We start from the raw sequence: 26,477 nt of genomic DNA, 5'->3' as shown, positions 1-26,477 counted from the left end.
TGCCTTGTTCACCAGCTGTTGGGCAGGCTCTTTTCAGGCATTTTCTTTCAGAACTCTCCTTCTAGGAGTCCCTGGGTAGTGCAGATAGTTAAGTGATCTACTAACGTTAAGGTCGGCGGTTCAAACCCACCCAGAGGTGCCTCGGAAGACAGGCCTGGCAATTTGCTTCTGAAAGGTCACAGCCTTGAAAATCCTATGGAGCAGTTCTACTTTTCACACACGAGGTGGCCATGAGTCAGAATCGACTCGGCAACTGGTGGTACTGGTACCCTCCTCTGGCAGTGCCTGGAAGGGTGGGGATCCATTATGAGTTGGGTTGAAATGAGGTCAAGAGCTTTGAAGCCTTACCTCTAATTTAAGGTTTCTATTGCCCTCCTCCCAGCCTCTTGGGGAGAGAAGGATAAAACTTTTAATTAGCCCACAAAAATTAACAATCCATGGACCTTTCAAGGAATATTTGATAAATGTTCATTGAGCATCTTTTATACACCAGGCTGTCTGCAATATTTATCGAGCGATTAGAGTGTGCCTAACCCTGGCCTAATCTCTACCTGTATATATCTTGTTGATAGCTCACCACGTCGCAGGAAGTGGGAATTAGAGTCAGCTCTGTTATCACGTAATCTATGATCTAAAAATCACTGCACAGTGCAAAATAGCCCAATAGAAACTATGGAGCTTATGGGAAAATGAGGTTAGAGGTACAGCACTCAGAAACATCAGTGACACATTAAAAAAAAAGCCTAATGAAAATGATAGAACAGTTTTGCACATGTTAAATAGTTGAGGAATGCATAAATACTACAAGAACAATACTACCTTGAGAAAGACCTGAAGTTGGCTTGTGGGAGTTGTGAGAAGGGCTACAGCTTGCGAGTTATGGTGAAGTGGTGAAAGGAGGGTTATCTGAAATCAGACTGGAAGTTACAACACCAGATGTGGGTGGGTGTGGCACATAACATACATGGCGAACTGAGGTAGCTGATAAATGTTTCAGGTGTGGGTTTTGTGCATTCCTATGCTTCACCTGGGTATTACTTTCTGTGTTCACTTATTTGTTTCTCACAGATAGTTGCACATGAGCAAACTTAAAATTCGAGTTATGCTCAAACTGATCCTTAATAGGTAATTTATCTTGGAACAGATTGCATTTTTAAAACAAACATATTTCTGTTTAGAGTGATGATAAACATTTGGAAATGGATAGTGCCGATGGTTACAACATGGGGATTGTAATGAATGTCACTGAATTGTACAAAAATGGCTAAAATGTTTTGTTATATATATTTTGCCACAATAAAATAAAAGCGTTATAGCAGAACTGACTGCATTATCTCCATTTTCAGCGAAATAAACTGAGGCTGAAAGAAATGAGTGACCGGTCTAGGTTCACACAGCTAGGAAACGGCAGAGCTGGGATTTGAAGTCAGGTCAGCTTGAGCACTTAACCTCTATGCCACAGGGCTCTTTCTGATCTTGTTCATGGGAAGCGAGCTGTGTTGACAGAGTTGCTTCTGAAGCCTTATTAAGGTGTATGGCCAGTAGTTAAGAATATTCAGGGATGATGATGTTTAAAATGTTTAATGATGACCTGTGCTGTCTGAGCCCTGTCGGCCTTAGTGTGCTAGCAGGTCCTGGGCAACTGTTGGAGGGCGGGCACCCAGGAGGCTCAGAACAGAGGCTGCTCACCGACTGACAGGGGACTTTTTCAATGTTTTGACCATTGGTGCAGCTGCGTCAGTGCTTACTACCTGAATATCAGTCCTGATTATATCCTCAATAAACGTACTCTCAGTTGTTTTGGTTAGTTCTTGTTGGAGAACTTATCCCCATTTCCAAAAATATTTAATTATGAAAAACTTAAAATACACATAGAAATATGAAGACATGAGAAATAGTACAACGAACACTAGAATATCCTCATTCTGCAGCTAACATTGTCACATTCACCTAACCATTTGAAAGCACTGTATGTTGGAGACATTTCACCACTAAATACCTCAGCCTGCATCTTCTAAAGAGCAAGGACATTCTCCTTTTGAATCAAGATACCGTTGTCACAACTAAGAAAATTCACAATTTCCTAATATCATCTAATATACAGTCCATATTCAAATACCCCCAATTATCCCAAGAGTGTCTTTTATTTTTATAGGACTTTATGTGCAAGCCATTTTTAAATGTCCCCTCTGGTAACCACAGCCCTCATACTGTATAAAAATGTGAGAAGAAAAGGCAGCATCCTTGTCTTCAAATTAGGCAGTTTGTCTCCTTTCGTTCTCCAGCTTTGGGGGCCGAATTTGAAGCCTCTGTGGGATTCTAGGAGGGGTTAGACGTTTCTGTTTTTTTTTTTTTTTTTTTTTATGTGTGTGTTTATAAGAACATGGGTTTCATATGAGCCATATCCATGCACATACCAGCCACACATGGAATTCAAGTTTGTAATTAAAAAAGACTTGACTAATATAGTCTTATTGTAATTCCCTCACCTGTAATAAAGCATGCTGGCATTTCTAGATCTGAAGCTTCTAAGGCAAACAAAGCTGATGGTGTCATCACGTTGCTTTCCAGAGGAACAAAAGGCTGGGATTTAATAGACCTTAAACACAGACCTCAAGGTCAAGACCTGGGTCAAGCTCAGGTGTAAGCATTTGCCAGAACACTCCCTCATGTTGCTTAGCTTTAGCTAAACATACTCCTTTCTACTTTTCATTTGTCTCCTGTAGCCCTCATAAAAGGGGAAATTTAGGAATGAAAGTTATAAAAAGTCCTCAACTATAGCTATTTTAGATTTCCTTTACTGTAGTACCAGGTAACAAGCATAGTTTATATACTTTGACCATTTTTAATAATAGTGATCAACATTTCTTGAATATGAACAATAGACAGCACATGAAAAGTGCCTAATGTTCAGTAAGAGTTTGGTGTTAGCCTCTGTACAGTGCACTGACATTATGTGAATTTGAATCATTTAAACTTGAGACAACACTATAATATTTTATATAGCAGAGTCTCACTTCATATGTAATTTTTGAAAAATGGGAATCCTTTACATTTACTTTTAAGGGGAAGCCCAGCTCTGTTTGAGTTATGCATGGTTTTCAGCAAAGCGTGTGCATAAAATGTGGGTCCAACAGTATATGAGGTAGTATGATGATCCCTTCACTCCATGCACCTTCTCATTTAATCTTCACAACAGTTCTATGGCTTAGGGAGTGCCATTAGACCCATTTTATAGACAAGGAGGCTCAGGTTTAGAAGAGGTTAAGTGATTTAACATCAAACTGAAGATCTAAATGATGGAGATGAAACTCCAATTCAGGTGTGTTTGACCTTAGAGTTGCTGCTCTTAACCATGTGGTCCTGCCCCTTACATTTATAGCTCTGTCACAAATGTAAAATTGGGACATTAAACCTTGTACTAAGTGCTGGTGTTAGAAAAAGAAAACCAGAGTTACCCCAGGTACATTTGGTTTTCAGGTATGTTGGCACTGTGCTGCCTCCAGGCATTTTCTATAAAGTTCCTGTGTCAGGAAAGCATAGTGGCCAAGAACATGGGCTCTGGGGTACAGACTACTTGTGCTCAAATTCTAATTCCTTGCCCGTAATTTACAGTTGAGGAGCCCTGGTGAAACAGTGGTTAGCCACTCAACTGCTAACCAAAAGGTAGGCAGTACAAACCCACCAGCTGCTCCGTAGAATAAGGATGTGGCAGTCAGCTTCTGTAAAGAGGAAAGCCTTGGAAACCCTATGGGGCAGTTCTATTCTGTCCTACAGAGTTTCTATGAGTCAGAATCAACTCGATGGCAAATGGGTGTTGGTTTTTCTTTGGTTTAATTTACAAGCTATGTGGCCTTGAGCAAGTTATTTGACCCCTCCGTGCCTCAGTTTTCTGATTTGTCAAATGGAGATAATAGTATTTACTTCAGTTATTGTGATGATTAAATGAGCTAATAACAATGTACCTGGCCTTATAGTAGGTGGTATAAGAGTGTTAGTAGTTGTTACTATCACCAAAGACCTTACCCAAGGATGCCTTCACAGCAGTGTTTGTGGGGTGGGTGGTGTTCATGTGTCCTTAAAAAATCATTAGCAAACCACAATGAGATAACACTTCACACCCACTAGGATGGCTATAAACAGACAAAATAAACAACAACAAAAAAAGGAAAATACCAAGTGTTGGCAAGGACATGGAGAAAGCCTCATGCACTGCTGTTGGGGATGTAAAATGGTACAGCTGCTTTGGAAAACTGGCAGTTTCTTCAAAAAGTATTCTTTGAAGAACCTTGGTTTATAACTTTCCCATAAACAGAAGGAATTCTGGGAAGCCACAGCTACCTACCTGCTGAAAATGGACACCCAAGATAAGTTTGATGTATTGTGTAATCACAAGGCAGCAGGATTTCCAGATGAGCCTAAGCTAATGGCTTAAAAAGGTGTTTAAAGAGAAAGCTGTAGCCTGACTGGTCTGGACTGCCTGCCCAGTAAGCAGAAATGACGCATTAGGAATGAGAAGGGAAAATATTTAAAGCTGACATTGATGGCCTGCTTTTGCCCCATTGTCCAGAGTTTATTTAGCACAGTTCTCCTGTGGAATTAAGGTGGGCAGAGGTTTTTCTCTTCCTGGCACCTTTTGGGTGTCTTTTTTTATGTTAGAAGGCAGGAAGTTCTCTGAGAATTAGCTCCCAAAGGTTGTACTCTTATTTAAGCAAACGAAGGCCTTTGGGGCTGCCAGGTGGCTACTCAGGTTTTGCCTGGCCCAGCAAGCCCCATTACCAGCCAAGGTGTTGGGCCAACTTTATTTACAACTCTTAGAGCCAGTTCTGGTGCTATTGAAATTCCCCAAAGGCCTGTCTAAATGGGCCTTGTCATGATGCCCCATCAGCACTTACATGCGGGCTTTAATGAGGGGCCCCAGTGGTGTCTTGGGAAAAGCCACTCCCGTCTGGAACTCAACACCCCTGTTTGGCAACTTTATGCAGGAAGTGAAAAGGCAGACAGAAGCAAGGATGAGCCTACAGTATAGGACAGTTCAGAGGAGGGGTGAGGTGAAGGTTAAGGTCACGGGCTTTGCGGTTAGGAAAGCCTGAGTTCAAAACCCAGCTCTGCCTGTTTGCTAGTTGTGTGACCTTGGGCAATGGCAAGTTACTTCATCTCTATAAATCTCAGTTCATTCACCTGTAAAGAGATAAATGCAGTACCCACTTCTCAGGATTACCTGAGATTCTGCATAGTGCTTCTCATAGGGTTAATAACTGGTAATTGGTAACTACAGGTTTGAAATTTTTAGGGTGGTATGTAGTCATGAAGTTATGGTGGGCACTCTTGGCTCATTAGCATCCTTGCCCCTCTTCTATTTGGGCCTGAGAGCAGACCTTCAGTAGTCATAGAGTCATAGTCTAAAATAGTCTGAACTGGGGATTCTTGGCCATTCTAGGCCCCACCATAGCCTCTAGAAAGCATGCTCACCTCTCCTAGCCATGTCTCTGTGGGTTCAACTGAAGTGCCTGTACTCTAGATTGGCTTTGGAGCCATCTGGGCCTTCTTGGGACCTGGCAGAATGTTTGGAGGAGACAAAGGCACCATTCATTCAACAAATATTTATTGAGGATTTACTAAGTGCTTGGTACTGTTATAGGTATTGTAGATAGATCAATGAACACAACATTTTGGCAAAATCCGTGTTGTACTGGGAGGAGGATAGATAAGGCAAAGAGGCATAGTAAATATATAATAAGGTGGTAAGTTCTACAAAGAAAAAATCAAGCAGGGAAGAAGGACAGGGAGGGAGTGTTGGAGACAGATGGGGTGCCAATGGTCAGGGTTGGCCTCAAAGGTGACATTAAGCAGAGATTGTTGGGATGGCAGGGAGAAGGAACCATGTGACCATCTGGGAACGAGCATGCCAGGCAGAGGGACGAGTAAATGAAAAGAACTTGGAAAAAGAGTACATTGTGTATTGGCTAGAGTGGAGTGATTAAGAGGAGGGTAGATGGGGGCAAAGTCAGAAAAGTAGCTAGAGGTTTGATCTTTAGGACTTGGTGTTTTGCTCAATGGGGAGTCTCTGGAGGGTTCTGAGTAAAGGAATGTTGTGCTCTGACTGCATTTTTTTTTTTTTCTTTCATATCACAATCATTTTTTCTGTGGTTTTAACAGGCTCACTCTAGTTGCTTTTTAGAAAACAGGCCGTAGGGGCAGGGGCAGAATACAGAGGACCGTTGGGAAGCTACGGCAATACTAGTCCAGGTGTCAGAGATGGCTTAGGTCTGTGGGGAAAGAAGTGTCAGATGCTTAGCCATCTTTGTGTCTTTGTCTTATCCATTTTGACCAGCCCACCCTTACTTTCTCACCTTTGCTTTTATTATTCATGCACTTAAAAATATGCCAGCAGAAAGATTTGTAACTATTTCTCTGCAGGTGCTCAGAAGATTGTGGGGGGAGCATGTTGGAAACAGCCAGTCATTGTGACCTGAGTTGGGTCTCTGAAAGAGTCCTTCCTCTCATCGCCTTCCCAGTACCCAAACCCCTATTTATAACCCTAAGTATGTCTCTGGCCCAGAGACCCTCTTTTGGGATCTCAGATCCCTTTGAGAAACTGTCAAAGGCCATGGAGCCTCCCATGGTGCCCACATTTTTTATCCAAAAGTAATTCCAGGGGCTTGTGCCTTCCCTAAAGCCCATTCACAGACCCAGGAGTTGGTTTGGGCCGACTCTGCTCCCTGTGGACTGAAACGTTGATCAGGAGGGATGTGGGGAGTATTCACTTTCTCAAGTACAGTGGTTCCTTCTGGCTCTGCAGGCACCCCCATAGGCAAGGGCCACTGTACCCACAAGCAGGAACGGCAGATCCTGAGAGGTATGGACTGAGGCCAGAAGGCACATACAATTTTGGTCTGGCAAGATGATCCTGGGTTGCTGCCCTTCCCTGACAGGCTGCACACACACCTACTGTGCCACTGCCCCTTCTGCAGGGTGGCTTCAGAGGCAACTGTAGAAGTTTCCAGTTTCTTATTGTTGTTAGGTGCTGTCCAGTTGGTTCCAACTCATAGCGACCCTATGCACAACAGAACAAAACACTGCCTGGTCCTGAGCCATCCTTACAATTCTTATGCTTGAGCTCATTGTTGCAGCCACTGTGTCAGTCCACCTCACTGAGGGTCTTCCTCTTTTCTGCTGACCCTGTGCTCTGCCAAGCATGATGCCCTTCTCCAGGGACCGATGCCTCCTGACAACATGTCCAAAGTATGTAAGACGCAGTTTCGCCATCCTTGCCTCTAAGGAGCATTCTGGCTGTACTTCTTCTAAGACAGATTTGTTTGCTCTTTTGGCATTCTATGCTATATTCAGTATCCTTCTCCAACACCACAATTCAAAGGCGTCAATTCTTCTTCGATCTTATTCATTGTCCAGCTTTCACATGCATACGATGCAATTGAAAATACCATGGCTTGGGTCAGGCGCACCTTAGTCTTCAAGGTGACATCTTTGCTCTTCAATGCTTTAAAGAGGTCCTTTGCAGCAGATTTACCCAATGCAATGTGTCTTTTGATTTCTTGACTGCTGCTTCCATGGCTGTTGATTGTGGATCCAAGTAAAATGAAATCCTTGACAACTTCAATCTTTTCTGCATTTATCATGATGTGGCTCATTGGTCCATTTGTGAGGATTTTTGTTTTCTTTATGTTGAGGTGCAATCCATACTGAAGGCAGTGGTCTTTGATCTTCATTAGTAAGTGCTTCAAGTCCTCTTCCTTTTCAGTAAGCAAGGTTGTGTCATCTGCATAACGCAGGTTGTTAATGAGTCTTCCTCCAATCCTGATGCCCCGTTCTTCTTAATATAGTCCAGCTTTTCAGATTATTTGCTCAGCATACAGATTGAATAGGTATGGTGAAAGAATACAACTCTGACGCACATCTTTCCTAACTTTAAACCAATCAGTATCCCCTTGTTCTGTCCGAACAACTGCCTCTTGATCTATGTAAAGTTTCCTCATGAGCACAATTAAGTCTTCTGGAATTCCCATTCTTCCCAACATTATCCATAATTTGTTATGATCCACACAGTCGAATGCCTTTGCACAGTCAATAAAACACGGGTAAACATCCTTCTGGTATTCTCTGCTTTTAGCCAGAATCCATCTGACATCAGCAATGATATCCCTGGTTCCACGTCCTCTTCTGAAGCCAGCCTGAATTTCTGACAGTTCCCTGGTGATATACCGCTGCAGCCATTTTTGAATGATCTTCAGCAAAATTTTGCACATGTGCTCTTTGCACATGTCATTTCAATACTTTGTCTTCTCGAGACGCCCTTTGAAATCTTCTGTTCAGCTCTTTTACCTCATCAATTCTTCCTTTTGCTTTAGCTGCTCGATGTTCGAGAGCAAGTTTCAGAGTCTCCTCTGACATCCATCTTGGTCTTTTCTTTCTTTCCTGTCTTTTTAGTGACCTCTTGCTTTCTTCATGTATGATGTCCTTAATGTCATTCCACAACTCCTCTGGTCTTCGGCCACTAGTGTTCAATGCCTCAAATGTATTCTTGAGATGGTTTCTAAATTCAGGTGGGATATACTCAAGGTCATATTTTGGCTCTCGTGGACTTGCTCTGATTTTCTTCAGTTTCAGCTTGAACTTGCATATGAGCAACTGATGGTCTGTTCCACAGTTGGCCCCTGGCCTTGTTCTGACTGATAATATTGAGCTTTTCCATTGTCTCTTTCCACAGATGTAGTCAATTTGATTTCTGTGTGTTCCATCTGGCGAGGTCCGTGTGTATAGTCACTTTATGTTGGTGAAAGAAGATATTTGCAGTGAAGAAGTCGTTGGTCTTGCAAAATTCTATCATTCGATCTCTGTCATTGTTTCTATCACCAAGGCCATGTTTTCCAACTACTGATCCTTCTTTGTTTCCAACTTTCGCATTCCAATCGCCAGTAATTACCAATGCATCTTGATTGCCTGTTCGATCAATTTCAGACTGCAGCAGCTGATAAAAATCTTCTGTTTCTTCATCTTTGGCCCTAGTGGTTGGTGGGTAAATTTGAATAGTAGTCTTATTAACTGGTCTTCCTTGTATAGGTGTATGGATATTATCCTATTACTGACAGCGTTGTACTTCAGGATAGATCTTGAAACATTCTTTTTGACAATGAATGCAACACCAGTCCTCTTCAAGCTGTCATTCCCAGCATAGTAGACTATATGATTGTCCGATTCAAAATGGCCAACACCAGTCCATTTCAGCTCACCAAAGCCTAGGATATTGATGTTTATTTTCCTAGATTCATACTTAGTACATTCTAGGTTCTGATTATTAATGGATGTTTGCAGCTGTTTCTTCTCATTTTAAGTCACACCACATCAGCAAATGAAGGTCCTGAAAGCTTCCAGTATCACAGCTACACGCAAGGCCCCACAGTACGACAAACTGACAGACACTTGGGGGTCCAGTTCCTTAAACACTTAAAAAAAAATTTTTTTTTAATTGCTGTAAGAATATGTATAACAACATTTGCCAATTCATTTTCAGGCTTCAATACCATTTATAATATAACAGTAACAGCAGCAACACTTAGATAGTTAACCACATACCAGACTCTGGCTGAGTACTTGTTAAGAATTCTTATCGAATCTTCTTCCAACAACGCTTTGATGTATGGGGACTGTTTTTTCTATGTTAGAAAGAGAGAAACAGACACTCAAGGGTTTACAGTTAATTTTCTTGAGGTCACCCAGCTAGTTAGAGGCACATTTCAGATTACAATCCAAATCCCTCTAGATTCAGTTTATACACTGACCTTCTTGGTTCTATAGAGAGCCATCTGCACAAATGGTTTGAGAGAGGCATTCAGGAGGCTGGCAGCCCAGTCCTGTTCAGAGTCAGCTCTTAGCATAAGAAATTTCCTTCTCTGTGAGGGTTGTCTTGCTGTCTATTTTCTCCCTTTGCCCTTACCTTGCCCTCTGGTACCATTGTGACCGGCACTTCTCGAAGGAGTCAGTGAGCCTGTCTCCTCTCCCAGGCAGCTCCTCACCAGTCTGTCACTCTGTGCAGGGCTACTTACCGTACTGACCCCTTTGCCCTTTGCTTCTGGATTCCTTCCATGGGTCAATGCTCCTCTGAAAGCACCACTCTTGGAAAGGAAAACAACATTCATCGTTTAGGGCATTAGATTGCAACCCTGAGAATGTACTTATCAAACCACAAATAGAATCAGACAGAACAGAACTATACAGTCTCCCTTATCCCGAATGCCTTATTTCTGATAATGCAAATGAAGTTTGCATTAGGGGTTTTAGAAGCCACATCACACTGGTTGAAGTTACATTCAACCAAACATCTATCTCTCCTTCAATTCAACCCTCTCATTAAAGAAAAGCTTTGTTTACATGAAGGCAGGAAAATGTACAAACCGATTTAAACCATACTCAGAAAAACCAAACCCATTGCCGTGGCATCGATTCTAACTCAGAGCAACCCTATAGGACAGAGTAGAATTGCCCCATAGGGTTTCCAGGCCTTGACTACAACATCTTTATCCAGTGGAGCGGCTAATGGGTTGGAACCACCATCCTTTCAGTAGAAGCTGAATGCTTAACTACTGAACCACAAGGCCTCCTTTTAAAGGGTACCAAAAGAAAACCCGCTGTGACCGAATTGATTCCAGCTCATAGTGACCCTAGAAGACCGACAGAACTGCCCTATAGGGCTTCCAGGGAGTGGCTGGTGAATTTGAACTGCTGACATTTTGATTAGCAGCCGAGCTTTTAACCACTGGGCCATACAAAAGAATATAAAATAAATTGTCTCCCTCTTACCTCTAACCCCCTCCATCAGCAATCCATCTCCTCCCAGACAACCAGAATTACTAATTTCTTGTGTATCTTTCTGAAGGTATTCTAAGCATATACTCCATACTATTTTGCTTAAAAAAAAAAAAATTTTTTTTAAACAAAGTGATATAGTTTAGAGATCTTCCCATATTGTTACATTATAGATTTACTTGGGTCTTTTAGCAGCTGCCTCATTTTTTTTTTTTAATTTCTGCATTCTTTCTATTGAGCATGTGCCCATTACATACCACTTCCCTGTTGGCATTGTTTCTGTCTTTTGTCCCAATAAACAATCTGCAGGGACTCTTCTTGTACATCTATCTTTGTGCATGAGTGTAAGTCTGTCTGGGATGAAGTCCTAGATAGAGGTGGGCTCTGCTGGATGAAAGGGTTTAAACATGTAAAATCTATGAATAAGGTCAGAATGCTTTCCATAAAAGTAGCATCGGTTCCTACTGGCCAACGATGTCTGAGGCATGTGACCCCCCACATCTTTGCTGATATGGTTTATGCCCTGCATATTACAGATGAGAAAACTCACCCAGGAAGAATGAAAGGGACTTGCCTGAGGACACATCATCCCAACACACCCCGCAGAACTGGGTCACCTGACTTAGCATCTAACATTCTTCTTACTAGACCAGCTGACCAGAGGCCCTGTCTCCAGCACCCTTTCCTTCTCCAGTCATGTGTTGGTCATCTCCCTTCTTTCCTACCACCCACATGGACTCCTGCATATTGTGTTGAAGAGATTTTCAGAGGGTTTGAGGGGACCTTGAGGCTCCTTCTGATTGGCCTATAGCTTACTCCCCAAGCCCTCTGAGCATTTTCAAAAATAGAAATTATTCTCATATAGAGAAAATAGCAAACAATTTACAAATGGTCCTCTGTGATTTTTTTTTTTAACTTTATGAATGGGTAATTATTCATAAAAGTCCCTGGGTGGTACAAATGTTTAACACATTTGACTGTTAACCAAAAGGTTGGAGGTTCCAGTCCACCCAGAGGTACCTTGGAAAAAAGGCCTGGCTATCTATCTACTTCTGAAAAATCAGCCATTGAAAACACTGTGGAGCACAGTTCTAATCTGACACACATGGGGTCCCCATGAGTCAAGATGACTCAATGACGACTGGTTTTAATTATTCATGTGGTTAAAAGAAATCAAACAATATAAAAAGTAGACAATGAAAAGTTTTCTTCCACCCTGACCCCCCTTTTGGTCCAATGCTTATTAGTTTCTTCTAAAGTTTCTGTATGGAAATATAAGCAAATTTGAACATATATTCTTATCCCCTTCCTTTTAGTTACACTGCTTTGCACCTTGCTTTTATCACCTAAAAATATGCCTTGAAATCCATTCTACAACAGTGCATAAAGAGCTTTCTCGTTTGTTTTATAGCCGCGTGGTATTCCATTGTAAGGAAAGTCTGTGATTTACTTAACTAATCCCCTGTTGATGCATGCTTGGGCTATTTCCCCTGTTTTCCTATTACAAATAATGCCTTAATGAATAACCCTGTACATACATCATTTTTCGTATGTGTAAGTCTGCAATTCTTGATCACGTTGGAAAATGAGAAAAACCCAAGCAAATGTGCCAGTGGGTCTTTTGCAAGAGCTGCAACCAAGAAAATAAAAAGTTTGAGGACCGCTGCTGGGACAGGTGCCACAACTCCTTATGGTGGAAGTAACTGGACTGCAGCATCTTGTGTGAGTTAGCCAAGCGACCTGTGGCTATGCCCCAGCACATACCAAAGTCCTTGTCTGGAACCTGTGTGTTGGTTTTCTTCATGTCATTTTATTTTCTTATTTTCATTTTCTTGCCTACTTGGATTTCTTGGAGTGAGCACCCCAGTTTGAGATACTTCTGCTTTTTTCCCCATACTCGTCATATATAAGTGGGATATCTTGTGGGTTTATTTTTCAGGGGCCTGAGCAGGGGCACACTTGGAGGGTGGAGTGATTACCTGTTCAACCAATCAGAGTTGATTTAGCAAATACTCTTGGAAGTAACCGCCTTTCACATCAGTACTTACTTGTTCTTGATAATCAAAAATGATGCTGGCATCCATTAAAAAAAAAAAAAAAAGCCTCCTTGTAAGCTCTGTTGGACAAGTGAGCACTTGTTTTAGAGTCATTTGTAAATGCATGTGACCTGGAGACTCTGGGAAATGCCTAACTTCTGTAGCTTTTGCTTCCAGCTATTCTTTTGGGCTGTTTTAGCAGCTTTCTTCAAATGTCAGAGGCAAAGGGTCCAAGCTTTTTCAGCACAACCCAAATTTGGAAATGGTACAATCCTCGCGTTGGCTCTTTGTGGAAGACGTTTCTAGACCTTGTTCTTCAGTTGTTGAATGGACCCAGATTCCAAATTCCTCCACCACTTTCCTGTGTTTCCCCAGCCAGCGTCAGCACATTTCTGCGCTAGGCTGTGGCCCCCAGATTGGCGCATTTCTTTCTGAGTTGTGTTCTTTACAGAGAATAAATCTGTGGTTTTAGCAATCTGTCTTTGTGCCCTGTGTGGATTTGGACAATGTTGCATTAACTACTCTCTGGAGCTTCTCTCCTGCCTCGAGGCAGAGTAGTTAAGAGTGGTTAAGGACAGAAGATTTGGCACTGGCTGTTCTGGGTGTGCATCTTACTTTGAAGACTGACTGGCTGTGTGACCTTCTTAAGCAAATGACTTAAGTCTTCCTGGGCCTCAGTTGCTCATCATCAGCAACCCTGGGGATTAAAAAACCCCACCTGATTCACAGGAGACAATGTTTGCAAAGCACTGGCACGGAGCCATCACATAATGACTATCATTATGTTGACTATTTATTTTTATAATTATTGTTAGTTAGGAATTATTTTTGCTTCTCTTTTCCTTTCCCACTTTTTCATAACTCTGATCCTGGCATCATTGAGTGTGTGGATTGTGTCTTTTTGAACCCTGGGACTTTGACTTATGGGTCCTTCTCAAAGGAGAACCCTAATAATGATCTTTTTACAGGTTTATTGAGGTATAATTTGCATACCATATAATTTAACTACTGTGTACTTATACATTTAAATAAGTTTTATAAATCTACACAGTTGCACTGCATCCACCACAATCCAGAGTTAGAATACTCTTATCACCCCCAAAAGTTCCCTCCTGCCTAGATGCAGTCAGGCCCCACCCTCAGCTTCAGGCAACCACTGATCTATTTTCTGTCTCTAGCTTTCTAGGATTTTCATATAAGTGGAATATGTAGGCTTTCGTGAATAGGTTCTTTCATTTAGCATAATCCTTTTAAGGTTCATATATTATTGTATTTATCAGTATTTTGTTCCTTTTCACTGCTGAGTAGCTATACCATGCTTTTTCCATTCTAATAACTAATTATATGTTGATTTTTTTTTTAAGTGGGTACGTAGAAGAAAGTTGGGAAGGAAGGTCCTTTAAAAAAAAAAGTAGCAATTTCAGAACCTATTATACCTGGTACAGGTACAACAATAGATACATGGACCAATGGAACAGAATTGAGAATCCAGACATAAATCCATCCACATATGAGCAGCTGATATTTGACAAAGGCCCCAAAACAGTTAAATGGGGAAAAGACAGTCTTTAACAAATGGTGCTGGCATAACTGGATATCCATCTGCAAAAAAATGAAACAAGACCCATACCTCACTCCATGCACAAAAACTAACTCAAAATTGATCAAAGACCTAAATATAAAATCTAAAACGATAAAGATCATGGAAGAAAAAATAGGGACAATGTTAGAAGCCCTAATACATGGCATAAACAGTATAGAAAACATTATAAAGAACGTAGAAGAAAAACTAGATAACTGGGAACTTCTAAAAATCAAACACTTATGGTCATCTGAAGACTTCACCAAATGAGTAAAAAGATTACCTACAGACTGGGAAAAAGTTTTTAGCTATGACATTTCTGATCAGCGCCTGATCTCTAAAATCTACATGATACTGCAAAAACTCAACTGCAAAAAGACAAATAACCCAATTAAAAAATGGGCAAAAGATATGAATAGAAACTTCACTAAAGAAGACATTCAGATAGCTAACAGACATATGAGGAAATGTTCACCATCATTAGCCATTAGAAAAATGCAGATCAAAACTACAATGAGATTTCATCTCACTCCAACAAGGCTGGCATTAATCCAAAAAATACAAAAGAATATAAATGTTGGAGAGGCTGTGGAGAGACTAGAACAATTCTACACTGCTGGTGGGATTGTCAAATGGTACAACCACTTTGGAAATCGATTTGGCGCTTCCTTAAAAAGCTAGAAATAGAGCTACCATATGATCCAGCAATTCCACTCCTTGGAATATATCCTAGAGAAATAAGAGCCTTTACATGAACAGATATATGCACACCCATGTTTATTGCAGCACTGTTTACAATAGCAACAACATGGAAGCAACCAAGGTGCCCATCAATGGGTGAATTGATAAATAAATTATGGTATATTCACACAATGGAATACTACGCATCGATAAAGAACAGTGAGGAATCTGTGAAACATTTCATAACATGGAGAAACCTGGAAGGCATTATGCTGAGTGAAATTAGTCAGTTGCAAAAGGACAAATATTGTATAAGACCACTATTATAAGAACTTGAGAAATAGTTTAAACTGAGAAGAAAACATTCTTTTGTGGTTACGAGGTGGGGAGGGAGGGGGAGGGAGAGGGGTATTCACTAATTAGATAGTAAATAAGAACTACTTTAGGTGAAGGGAAAGACAACAGACAGTACAGGGGAGGTCAGCACAATTGGACTATACCAAGAAAAAAAAAAGTTTCCTGAATGAACTGAATGCTTCGAAGGCCAGCGTGGCAGGGGCAGGGGTCTGGGGACCATGGTTTCAGGGGGCATCTAAGTCAATTGGCATAATAAAATGTATTCAGAAAGCATTCTGCGTCCCACTTTGAAATGTGGCGTCTGGGGTCTTAAATGCTAGCAAGCAGCCATCTAAGATGCATCAATTGGTCTCAACCCACCTGGATCAAAGGAGAATGAAGAACACTAAGGACACAAGGCGATTACGAGCCCAAGAGACAGAAAGGGCCACATGAACCAGAGACTACATCAACCTGAGACCAGAAGAACTAGATGGTGCCCGGCTACAACCGATGACTGCCCTGACAGGGAATACAACAGAGAATCCCTGAGGGAGCAGGAGAGCAGTGGGATGCAGATCCCAAATTCTCATAAGACCAGACTTAATGGTCTGACTGAGACTGGAAGGACTCCGGTGGTCATGGCCCCCAGACCTTTTGTTGGCCCAGGACAGGAACCATTCCTGAAGCCAACTCTTCAGACATGGATTGGACTGGACAATGTGTTGGAGAGGGATGCTGATGAGGAGTGAGCTTCTTGGATCAGGTGGACACTTGAGACTATGTTGGCATCTCCTGCCTGGAGGGGAGATGAGAGGGTAGAGGGGGTTAGAAGCTGGCGAAAAGGACACGAAAAGAGAGTGGAGGGAGAGAGTGGGCTGTCTCATTAGGGGGAGAGTAACTGGGAGTGTGTAGCAAGGTATATGGTGGATTTTTGTGTGAGAGACTGACTTGATTGGTGAACTTTCACTTAAAGCACAATAAAAATTATTAAAAAAAAAAAAAAATAGCATCCAGACTCTAATTTTAGGGGAACAGGGGACTTAAAAGGATAAAAGACAGGAGGAGAAAGTGAGTTCCAAAAGAGGTGTAGACCAGGATCTGAAGGACATAAAAATAACAGGGGTTAACAGTGGTTTCCCTGTGTGCTGAAATCATGAGTACTTTGTGTATTTGGCTCATCTATGCTTGCTTTTTTTGTTAACAGCTTAATGAGATATAATTCACATGTCATAAATTAAACCATTTAAAGTGTATCATTCACTGGCTTTCAGAATATTCACAGAGTGCAACCATCACCACAGTCAATTTCAGAACGTTTTCATCACCCCAAAAAGAAACCCCACAGCTCTTAGCCACACACCCCAAATCTCCCCACTTTCCAGCCCTAGGCAAACACTACTTTCTGTCTGGAGATTTGCCAATTCTGGACGTTTCGTATGAATGGAGCCATCCTATATGTGGTCTTTTATAACTGTCTTCTTTTACTTAGCCTAATGTTTTCAAGGTTCATTCATGTTGTTGCATGTATCACTTCATTCCTTTTTATGGTTTATTATATTCCATTGTATGGATCTACCACCATTTATTTATTTATCCATTACTTAACAGACATTTTCGGTTATTATAAATAATGCTATTCTGTCATCTACGTTCTGTAACATTTCTTCTAGTGTGTACAAGATACTGTTTTTGAAATTAAAAAAAAAATTCATTTGAGGGAAAAATAGACATGGGTAACAAAGCACTTGACAGAAAGCAACTGAGGAATGTGGGAGGTATGTGTTTCTCTGGTCATGTTAGGACCCGACAGCAGAGGGTAAATGGAAAGTTGTGGGTATGCATGTGTCCTGACTCTCTGAGGCAGAGGTAAGAAAAGAAGGAGGCCAGAAATCCTGAAGACCAGGTTGTGGAGAAGAAGTAGGACTACAGGAGTTAAGAACGTGGGCTTTGGGGTCAGCTGGACCTGGGTTTGAATCCCAGCTCTGCCACTCATTAGCTGTGTGGCCCTGGGAGAGTCACTTAACATCTCTGAACCTTTACTTATAAACTGGGGAAAGTAATAAATAAGTCCTTCATTAGTTGTTGTGATAATGTGTGTAAAGTTGTTATTATGCCTAAGGGCAGCTTTTGTAAGCAATTCTTGGTTCTCATAGACTTTAGAAGCACCTGGGGAGGGTTTTAAAAATACCTGTACCTGGGCCCACCAGCCCTGGAGATTTGGATTCAGTTAGACTGGGGCACGGCCCAGGCACGGGTATTTTAAAAAAAGTGTCCCAGGAGATTCTACGTGTAGTGTACATTGGACCCTGGATAGAAATGATGTTAGGAGTTTTTTTGGTCAATGTACTTTATTTCACAAATGGGAAACAGGCCTGGCAAAGCCTTACCTCTACGTTAAGGTCTAGGACTCAGTCCCTCACCTCTGAGGCCTGTCAGCTCCCCCTTCCCTTGAGGGGTTAGCAAGGGTGGGGAAGTGGGTTCAGTTTCTTTGGAATTTGGAACACAAGGCCCACCCTGGTCTGGGGGACCCAAAAGAAAGGAAGAGTGTGCAGATACTAAGGTATGTGAGGGAGCCTTTTCTTTTTAATCAATAAGCAAACAGTTCTTAGAGTTGCCCAACCTTGGCCGCAGGAATGTTTTCTGGGTTGCAGCCCAGGAAAAAGATTAATTATTGCCACTGTAGTTAGACAGGTGGGGTGGGATGTCTATATATTTAGCAAAAGGCCAGAAGCTAGGACAATAAAACTCTAATTTGTTGTGGAAGCCAGAGGGCCTCCCCATTCTCCTTGTTCTTTTTGAGAAAAACTCCCTGTGGTAGACAGGCGTGAGTGACCTGGGAAGAAGTTCCCCCTCCACCTCTGTAGGCCTCCAGATGTTGCTGCCAGCACCCTGTTAGAGCCCCCCCGCCTTGTTCCTGAAATGAATTGGGATGGGAGTCCTTGCCAGTTAGTACTCAGCCCTAGAAAATTCAAACGAAGCACTCAGTCTCCTCAGACTTGAGCATCCTTGTCAGTCTTGTGCCAACTCCTCAGACTTGAGTGAAGAAGCAGCCCCCATCCTCCAGCTTTCCCATCCAAGCCAATGGAACCATATCCAGGCCGGAATGTTGAAACGAACCTGGGTGGGGTCTTATCAACGGGCACTGGCAGTTTCTGTGCTATCCAGGAGAGGCTTAGAAAGGAAAAGATTTTAAGCTATTTTTTCTTTTCATGCCCTGTTCTCAAAAAGATCAAGGGAGGGCCCTCTGGCCCTTCTAAGGCTGAAGGAACAGGAGCTAAAGATGACCCTAGGCCTGTGTGGGACCTTGTACTAATATTACTTTAATTCCAATAAATATTGGCCTCAGGAGGGTAGGAATCTTTATCTGCTATGTTCAAGGCTAGGCCTTCAGTACTAGAACAGGGCCCAGCATGCAGCAGGCATGCAGTACTTAGGTAAGCCTAGAACTCTTGCCCTCACGTTGCCACGTGGCTCACTCACTTGCTAAATACACAAATGTCCCTTTTTGAGGCCTTCCCTAAATGCCCTATATTAAACTGTCCCCTCCACCCCCAACTGCTGTATAAAGTTCTTAGCATAGTCCTTGGAACCCCTTTACATGCTTTATTTTCCTCTAATACACTTCTCAGGCCTGACATATACTAATTTATTTCTTAGTTGTCTCTTCTCCACTGGAATTTAAGCTCCATGAGGGCAGGGACCTTGTTTGGTTCACCACTATATTCCCCAGCCCTTATAGTGATGCCTGGCAAAGAGTAAAGGCCTGAAAAATATTTGTTGAATGAACTAAAGAATCCTTGAAACAATCCCTGAAGGAGGTGAGGTGTCTTCATTTACAGATTAGAGAAACTGAAGCTCAAGGAAGTTAAAATAACTTGTTTATCTCACAAACAACCCAGTTAAAAAATGGGCAAGGAATTGAATAGACATTTATCCAAAGAAAACATACCAATGGTCAGTAAGCTCATGAAAGATGGAGAAATTTGATATACAGAGAAATTTGAACCCTCCTGCATTGCTGCTGGAAATGTAAAATGTTGCAGTGCTGTGGGTATTCATCAAAAAGCTACACATAGAATTACTATAACCAAAAAACCAAACCCTTTCCCGGTTGAGTCAATTACAACTCATAGCCGCCCTATAGGACAGAGTAGAACTTGCCACATAGGGTTTTCAAGGAGCAGCTGGTGGATTTGAACTGCTGACTTTCTGGTAGCTCTTAACTACTGCAGCCACCAGAATTATGACTCAGCAATTTTACTCTGGCGTATATACCCAAAAGAAAGCAGGGACTCAAACCGATATGTCTATGCCATTGTTCATTGTAACACTATTCCCAATAGCCAGAAGGTGGAAGGTGGAAACAACCCAAATATTCATCAGCAAATGAATGGTTAACAAAATGTGATATGTGCACACAATGGAATATTATTCAGCTGTTAAAAGGAATGTTCTAATACATGCTACCACATGGATGAGCTTTGAAAACATGCTAAGCAAAATAAACAAGACAACGAAAGGACAAATATATGATCCCACTTATGAAATATCTACACTAGGCAAATTAATAGAGACAGAAAGTAGATTTGAGGTTACTAGGGGCTGGGAGGAGCAGGAGAATGGAGAGTTACTACTTAATGAGTACAGTGTCTGTTTGGAGTGACCAAGTTTTAGACATAGATAATGGTGGTGGTTGCACAACATGGTGGAGGTAATTAACGCCACTGATTTGTACACTTAAAGATGATTAAAATGACAAATTTTATGTTACATTTCACTACAGTAAAAAGATTCAAATAAAGAATTTGAATGCTTTTCAGTTTGGCGCGAATATAAAACTATAAATGCTCTTGCATTGGTTTTTAATGAACTCTAGAAATGGCATTTATTATTTATTACTGTTTTCACTGGACTGATTCTCATTGCCATCGTGGTATCTGCTGCCAGAGAACGAAAACAGCATTAATCCAAGTAGAAACATGACTGGGAAGCAAGATACTCTAAGTGTGACCCAGACTGCATGAGCGGCCTCAAAACACTCATGTTTTAAGGGGGGGGGGATATCAAGGGTTATGGATTACCCCTTTATCCTTGTTTACTCGCCTTTGCAAGGATAAATGGCCTGAGCTAATTTTTCCATAATCTTTAACCTCTCTCTGTATACTGACTTCCTGCTTGCCATCCCAGTCTGTGTTGGTGGAAACAAAGTGAAGGAGGGTTTGCTCCTTGCTTGCTACGCAGGCAGCATTTAGTGTTGACATCTGTTTTCAGGGTAGAGATTAATGAAGACAGAGACCATATGTAATTCGTTTTGGACAAGGGACATTTTGGGGAGGTTGGGAGAAAGAATTCGATAATTAAGCTTCATGCAAATAAACTGCCCATCCCTGGAATCCCATGCGATACACCTGTCAACCAAAAACCAAACCAAACCCACTGCCGTCAAGTCGACTTTGACTCATAGTGACCCTATAGGACAGAGTAGAACCACCCCATAGAGTTTCCAAGGAGCGCCTGGCGGATTTGAACTGCCAGCCTCTTGGTTAGCAGCTGTAGCACTTAACCACTACGCCACTGGGGTTTCCCACCTGTCAACAAGGGAGATTTAATGGTTGTGGGAGCCTCAATCTGATGCTCCTGGAGTGCAGCACATGAGCTTGTGGACATACACTGGGAGTTGTGCTTGTGCAGCTCGATATTCCAAGCTGCTTATCTCTCCCAGAAAAATGTTTGGGGTTATAGCTGGCTGATTAGAGGAACTCTGACTTACTTTAGCGTATGCAGCCTGGTGACCTGAAGTGGAACATTCTTGAATCTGAAGTCTAAAATTTTCCTCTTTTGCATGGCTGTCTGAATGTCCTTACATTTTTCTGCGATTTGGAACTGGATATCCAACTGAAAACCATTCAAGGAGAAGGGAATGTGTGTGAAGGGAAGATGGAGAAAGACGAAAATTTGCTGTTATTCCCATTCTAGTTACTCTCCAGCTGTCCTGTTCTTTTGTGTGAACTAACTTCCTGGCATCCATTTAAGCAGCAAAATCTCACAAATGGCATCAGACTGCAGGCTCTGTTAATAGCTGTGTGACTTTCCCAAGTCCATTCAACTCTTTGAGCCTCAGTTTCCTCATTTATAAAACTCGGGATATTAAATCCCTACCTCATAGGGCTGCTGTATCTACTAAGATTATTAGCCAACTCAATCACGGGGATAGCACTGGGCCAGGCAGCATTTTTATTCGTTTGTGCAAGGGGTTGCCGTAAGTGCGGGCTGAGTCCACAGCATCTAACAACAACTCATGGTGACCTCGTGTATATCAGTAGAGCTGTGGTCCATAGGGTTTTCAGTGGCTGATTTTTCAGAAGTAGGTGCCCAGGCTTTCTTCCAGGTGCCTCTAGGTCAACTTGAACCTCCACCCTTTTGGTTAGCAGCAGAGTGAGTTAATGATTTGCACACCCAGGGACAATGAGGCTTCTATTTTTAGGTTGTAGTTATTGGCCATAGTTCTTAGTAGCAAATGGATACAAACAATTAGAGACTTGTCAGGTTTAAAAATCTGTCTTTAGGTTAAATGACAAGCTCCTCCCGACACCCCCACCCCCCAAAAAAGCGGGCAAATTGGAGGTCTGATGGTCCTTGCCTTCCCATTTTTTAAACATTGTTAAGCAGCTCATAAAATTATGTTGTCTGCCCCGTGTGTGTGCTCAATAAACCTGGAACATTTAGTAATTTCATGGTCACCCATCAATGGAAGACATGACAGAATTATTCAGTGCCATCTAAGATAGTCAACCTAGAAAGAAATTTTAAAGGTGGTGGGATCTGTGGAGAGTTATGGTTTTGTGGTTGGTGTTAGAAACACGGCTTTTAACCAGCAATAAGAAAAATTCCTGCTTAGCTAAATGGGGTTGTTTAGGATTCCTTTTGTCCATCAAGTTAAACTTCTCGTCTGTTATCTTGAGTATTTGTTAGAAACTGTAGCCCTTGGTTTGGGAGTACACTATGGCAGTGTGACCGTCAAGAACTTTGTAAGGCTCTCGGACCTTGCCTTCAAGGTTAAGTGCATAACTTTCTCTTCCTGAGGCTGGGCGCTCAAGTTCAAATGGTCCTTAAAATGAAGCTAAATGCTGTGCTCCTTGGTGTGTCAGCCATGAGAAGTACATTTTGACGATGAGAGGAAGGTAACCCATAATGTGCTCTTTGTGTGTGCTGTGTGGAAAACACTACTTCTAAGTAGTTGCTTCGAAGAGACTGGGTTATCCCACTAGTTACCAAGTCAACTATGGTTAGCTGGCTTTGATAGCAGGCTTCTGTCCTTGAATCTCAACATCTTCAGGAAATATATAGAGGCTTTTGAAACTGCCTTGTTCCTACCCACTCACATTCCATTTATGGGCCTGGTCAGGGTTGGGAGAGGAAACAGGATCCTTAAAGTTGGACTGTTCCATGGCATAATGGCAATTCCAAGCAACGAATGTTGCTTAGTGCTTGAAGCCTGTCCCTGGACCAAAAGCTTTTCATGAACTTGGGTTTAATTTTTTATTTGAACTTCAGTCATCTTTTTCGGAGTCTGCTACTAATTCTGCCAAATACGCTAGAAAATGGGGGACTGTAGGGTGAATGGAAACATGGAATAATCACAGTATGTTAAAGGCACCATAAAAAAGTGATTCTTCTTATCAGTTTTTGTCATTATGAAAGTAATTCATTCTTACCGTAACTGGCAATATAACACAAAGACGTATAAAGAAAATGTATTTTTAAAAAAACCAAAAACAACTGCTTCTCACTCCTACGTCAGCCCCATTTCTTTCAATCTTCTCTCCACCTCCATGTGAGTTACTCTTAACACCCATGCTGTGTAGAATTCCACACTGTTCTGGGGCTTCTTTTTTGTTTTGTTTTGTTTTTACTTTTTTCTTAATGATACTACTATTGCTGGGAAGCATGCCCCCATTTTACACATGAGGAAAAGAGCATGGTGGTGAAAAGCACTCACTGTGGGATCAGACACACCTGGATTGGAGCCCTGAACCCTCCACTCACCAGCATGCAGGGCTTCAAACCAGTTCTGATATGTCCCCCTGTTGAGAATTTGCATTTCCGTGCCAGATGTACTGAATCAGAATCAGCAAGACATTTGGGGCAAGGAAAAGAGAGACAATGATGCCTACCCCGCAGGGTGGTTGGGAGGATAAAATGAGAAAAACAGACATACAGAGAACAATGCAAGAGTCTGGATTATAGGGAGAAACACAGGCATAGCAATAAACTCTCAGGCCAGACTGCTTGGGTTCAAACCTCAGATCTGCCATTTACTAGCTGCCTCAATTTCCCCATCTATAAAAAAGGAACATTGATAGTACCAAAACCAAACCAAACCCATTGATGTCAAGTCGATTCCTACACATAGCAACCCTATAGGACAGAGTAGAACTGCTCCGTAAGTTTTCCAAGCCTATAATCTTTACAGAAGCAGACCATCACATCTTTCTCCCGTGGAGCAGCTGGTGGGTTCAAACTGTTAACCTTTCAATTAACAACTGAGCACCTAACCACGGTGCCACCAGTGCTCCTACCAGCCCCATAAATTGTGAGATTAAACGACTTACTATTTGTAAAGTGTTTAGAATTGTTCCTGACTTAATAGTGTTCTATACATATTTACAATATTAGTTGAAGCTATTGGCTGTAGTATTTGGTGGTGGTGATAATGATGATATTGTGGTGAAAAGATTTGCCCATTTAGAGATGGCCAAGGGGTTCTTGGACTCTTGTCATTGGGATTTGGTTTCTAAACCAAGTGACCAAATAACTAACTGGTTTAGGATAGGAGGATATGCTGGGTTAAAGAATAATTAGTTCCCTGCTGGCTTTATTTTTGTTTAACTTTTTATTATGGAAATGTTCAAGTATACACAACCCCCCATGTACTAATCTTCTAGTTTCAACATTCTATCATTCTTGTTTCCTCCTACTTGCTGACTTTAGGGTTCACAGTGGCTCAGAGACACTGCCCAGCCCTCGCCAGCATTAAAGTGAGCTTCCCGGAGCCTTCCCAGAGCTGGAGATCCCCTGTCTTTCCTATAATCTCTGCTTTATCAGCCCAGAAGATCAAGTAGCATGGCAAGATGATAGGTCTTAATGAGTACCTGGAAATTCAGGTTGGGGCTGTCTCTCACATTTCTTCTGTCATTTCTCATAGGGCAGGGCTTTGCTGCCATTAGGATGAGGTGCCCCAAAGCAAGTGCCTCTCATCAAGTTATTTCCAAAACCATTTTCATTTTTTCAGGCCATGACCCTTGGCTAATCCAGTCATGCTTTTCCCAACTTTCACTACATAGATTTGGGGCAGCTACAGGAAGGAATTCAGTTTGGTAAATGAGGGCAGCTCTTGTTCCCTGCTTGTATTAGAAAACCCCACAGTCCATTTGCCCCATTACTTCCACTGGGAGCAGGGAGTGGTTACTTGGAAAACATCTTATTTTTCTAGTTTGAAAAGAAATTACTATTTTAGAAATAAACGGTTGGTTCTACCTAGCTTTTAAGTACTTTTCATTTCTTCTGCTGTCATTTTTATAATTCATCTGTTCATTTAGCAAATACTTGTTTTCTAGCTTGTATGTCTAAATGCATATAATAATAACTTATTAACTTGCATTGTTCTTTAGCTTTCAAAATATGATTACATTCCCTGTTTTGGTTAATCTCCACAAAACCCTGGAGAGGTTAGACTCTACCAGTGGTGGTTGATATCCTTCATGTTACAGTAGAGAAAACTGCAGCCTAGAGAGGTTAAACAATTTGCTTAAGGTCACCCAGCAAGAACATGGGTGAATCTGGGTTTATAATCCATTTGCAGACTCTGAGACTAGTCATAGTTTATTATACCTACCTCCCGCTCCCTTCCCACCCCTGTTTGGGATGTGAGTTGTAGACTCAGTTTAAGAGATGAGGATAGGGATGGGGCATAGTTTTAACTTTTTACAAACTGGGAGCGAAGGTGAAGTGAGAGTGATCACTTGAAGGACCAGGCCCTTTCCTGTGAACTTGGCTCCTTTCCTGTGAACTTAACTCTTTTTGGTTTCTCAGTTTACTTGCCAGTTAGCCGACTTCCAGCTACTGTATAGAATGGCAGCCCTACCCTATCATTGGGATCCTAACTTTGAGGCAGAATCATCCTTTAAAAATAGCTAATCAAGAGAAAGGGAGAGTCATCCATAGCTTAAATAACCCATGTTAAGAGCCAGACTTAGCTCTGCTGTTTACTAGTTATGGGATATTGGGCAAGTTTCTTAATCTCTCTGAGCCTCAGTTTTTTCATCTTCAAAATGGGAATAATTGTAGTACCTACTCTCTTTTATATCTCTGGCAAGGGCGTGGTCGTTGGCTTCAGAAACAGTTTGAGAGGATGGCCCCTAGTGGAAGAAATGAAAACTGCAGCCCAGGCCATCATGAATGGCTTTGGGGCTTCCTGGCAGAAACCTGACCCTCATGAATGCAGAGGTGTATAGCCTTGTAAATAGGCCTAAGAGCAAGGTTTTTTTTTTTTTTTTTTTTAAATAAAATAGTACTTGATAAAAATAGAAATTTCACTGGAGGGGTCAGGGGCAATTATTTGAACGGGAGGAAAATAGGCCAGCTTGAGAATTTCCCAGAATGAATTTGCCGACTGTTGCCTCTGCCTGGAGGGCCTGTTGCCTCTGCCTGGAGGGCCCTCGAGCCAGATTTCCACAAGGCTTGCGCCTTCAGGTCTCAGCTTAGATGCCTCCACCTCAGAGAGGCCTGCCCTTACCATCATCCAATGTACCCTTAACTCCCCAAATTGCCTCCCCCCAGCTCCCATCACTCTTGTGTCACCTTTTTTAATTTCTTTAAATCTAGTACTTATCACCACTTGAAATGGCTAGTTTATATATTTTCTCCATCTCTCCCACAATAGTGTAAGCTCAGTGAGAGCAAGTGCCTTATCTGTCTTGTTCATGATTTTGTCCTTGTAGCCTAGCACAGCATCT

At 41.9% G+C, this 26,477-nt stretch overlaps 1 protein-coding gene across 1 annotated transcript in view; it reads left to right on the top strand.

The window, feature by feature from the left end:
• CDH1 (cadherin 1) overlaps positions 1-26,477 on the top strand; it is a 71,894-nt gene that overhangs the window by 19,698 nt on the left and 25,719 nt on the right. The window lies entirely within an intron of this gene.

Source organism: Loxodonta africana, chromosome 21, assembly GCF_030014295.1.
Source record: "Loxodonta africana isolate mLoxAfr1 chromosome 21, mLoxAfr1.hap2, whole genome shotgun sequence".
Classification (NCBI taxonomy): domain Eukaryota; kingdom Metazoa; phylum Chordata; class Mammalia; order Proboscidea; family Elephantidae; genus Loxodonta; species Loxodonta africana.
This window is presented reverse-complemented; position numbering and strand designations above follow the sequence as displayed.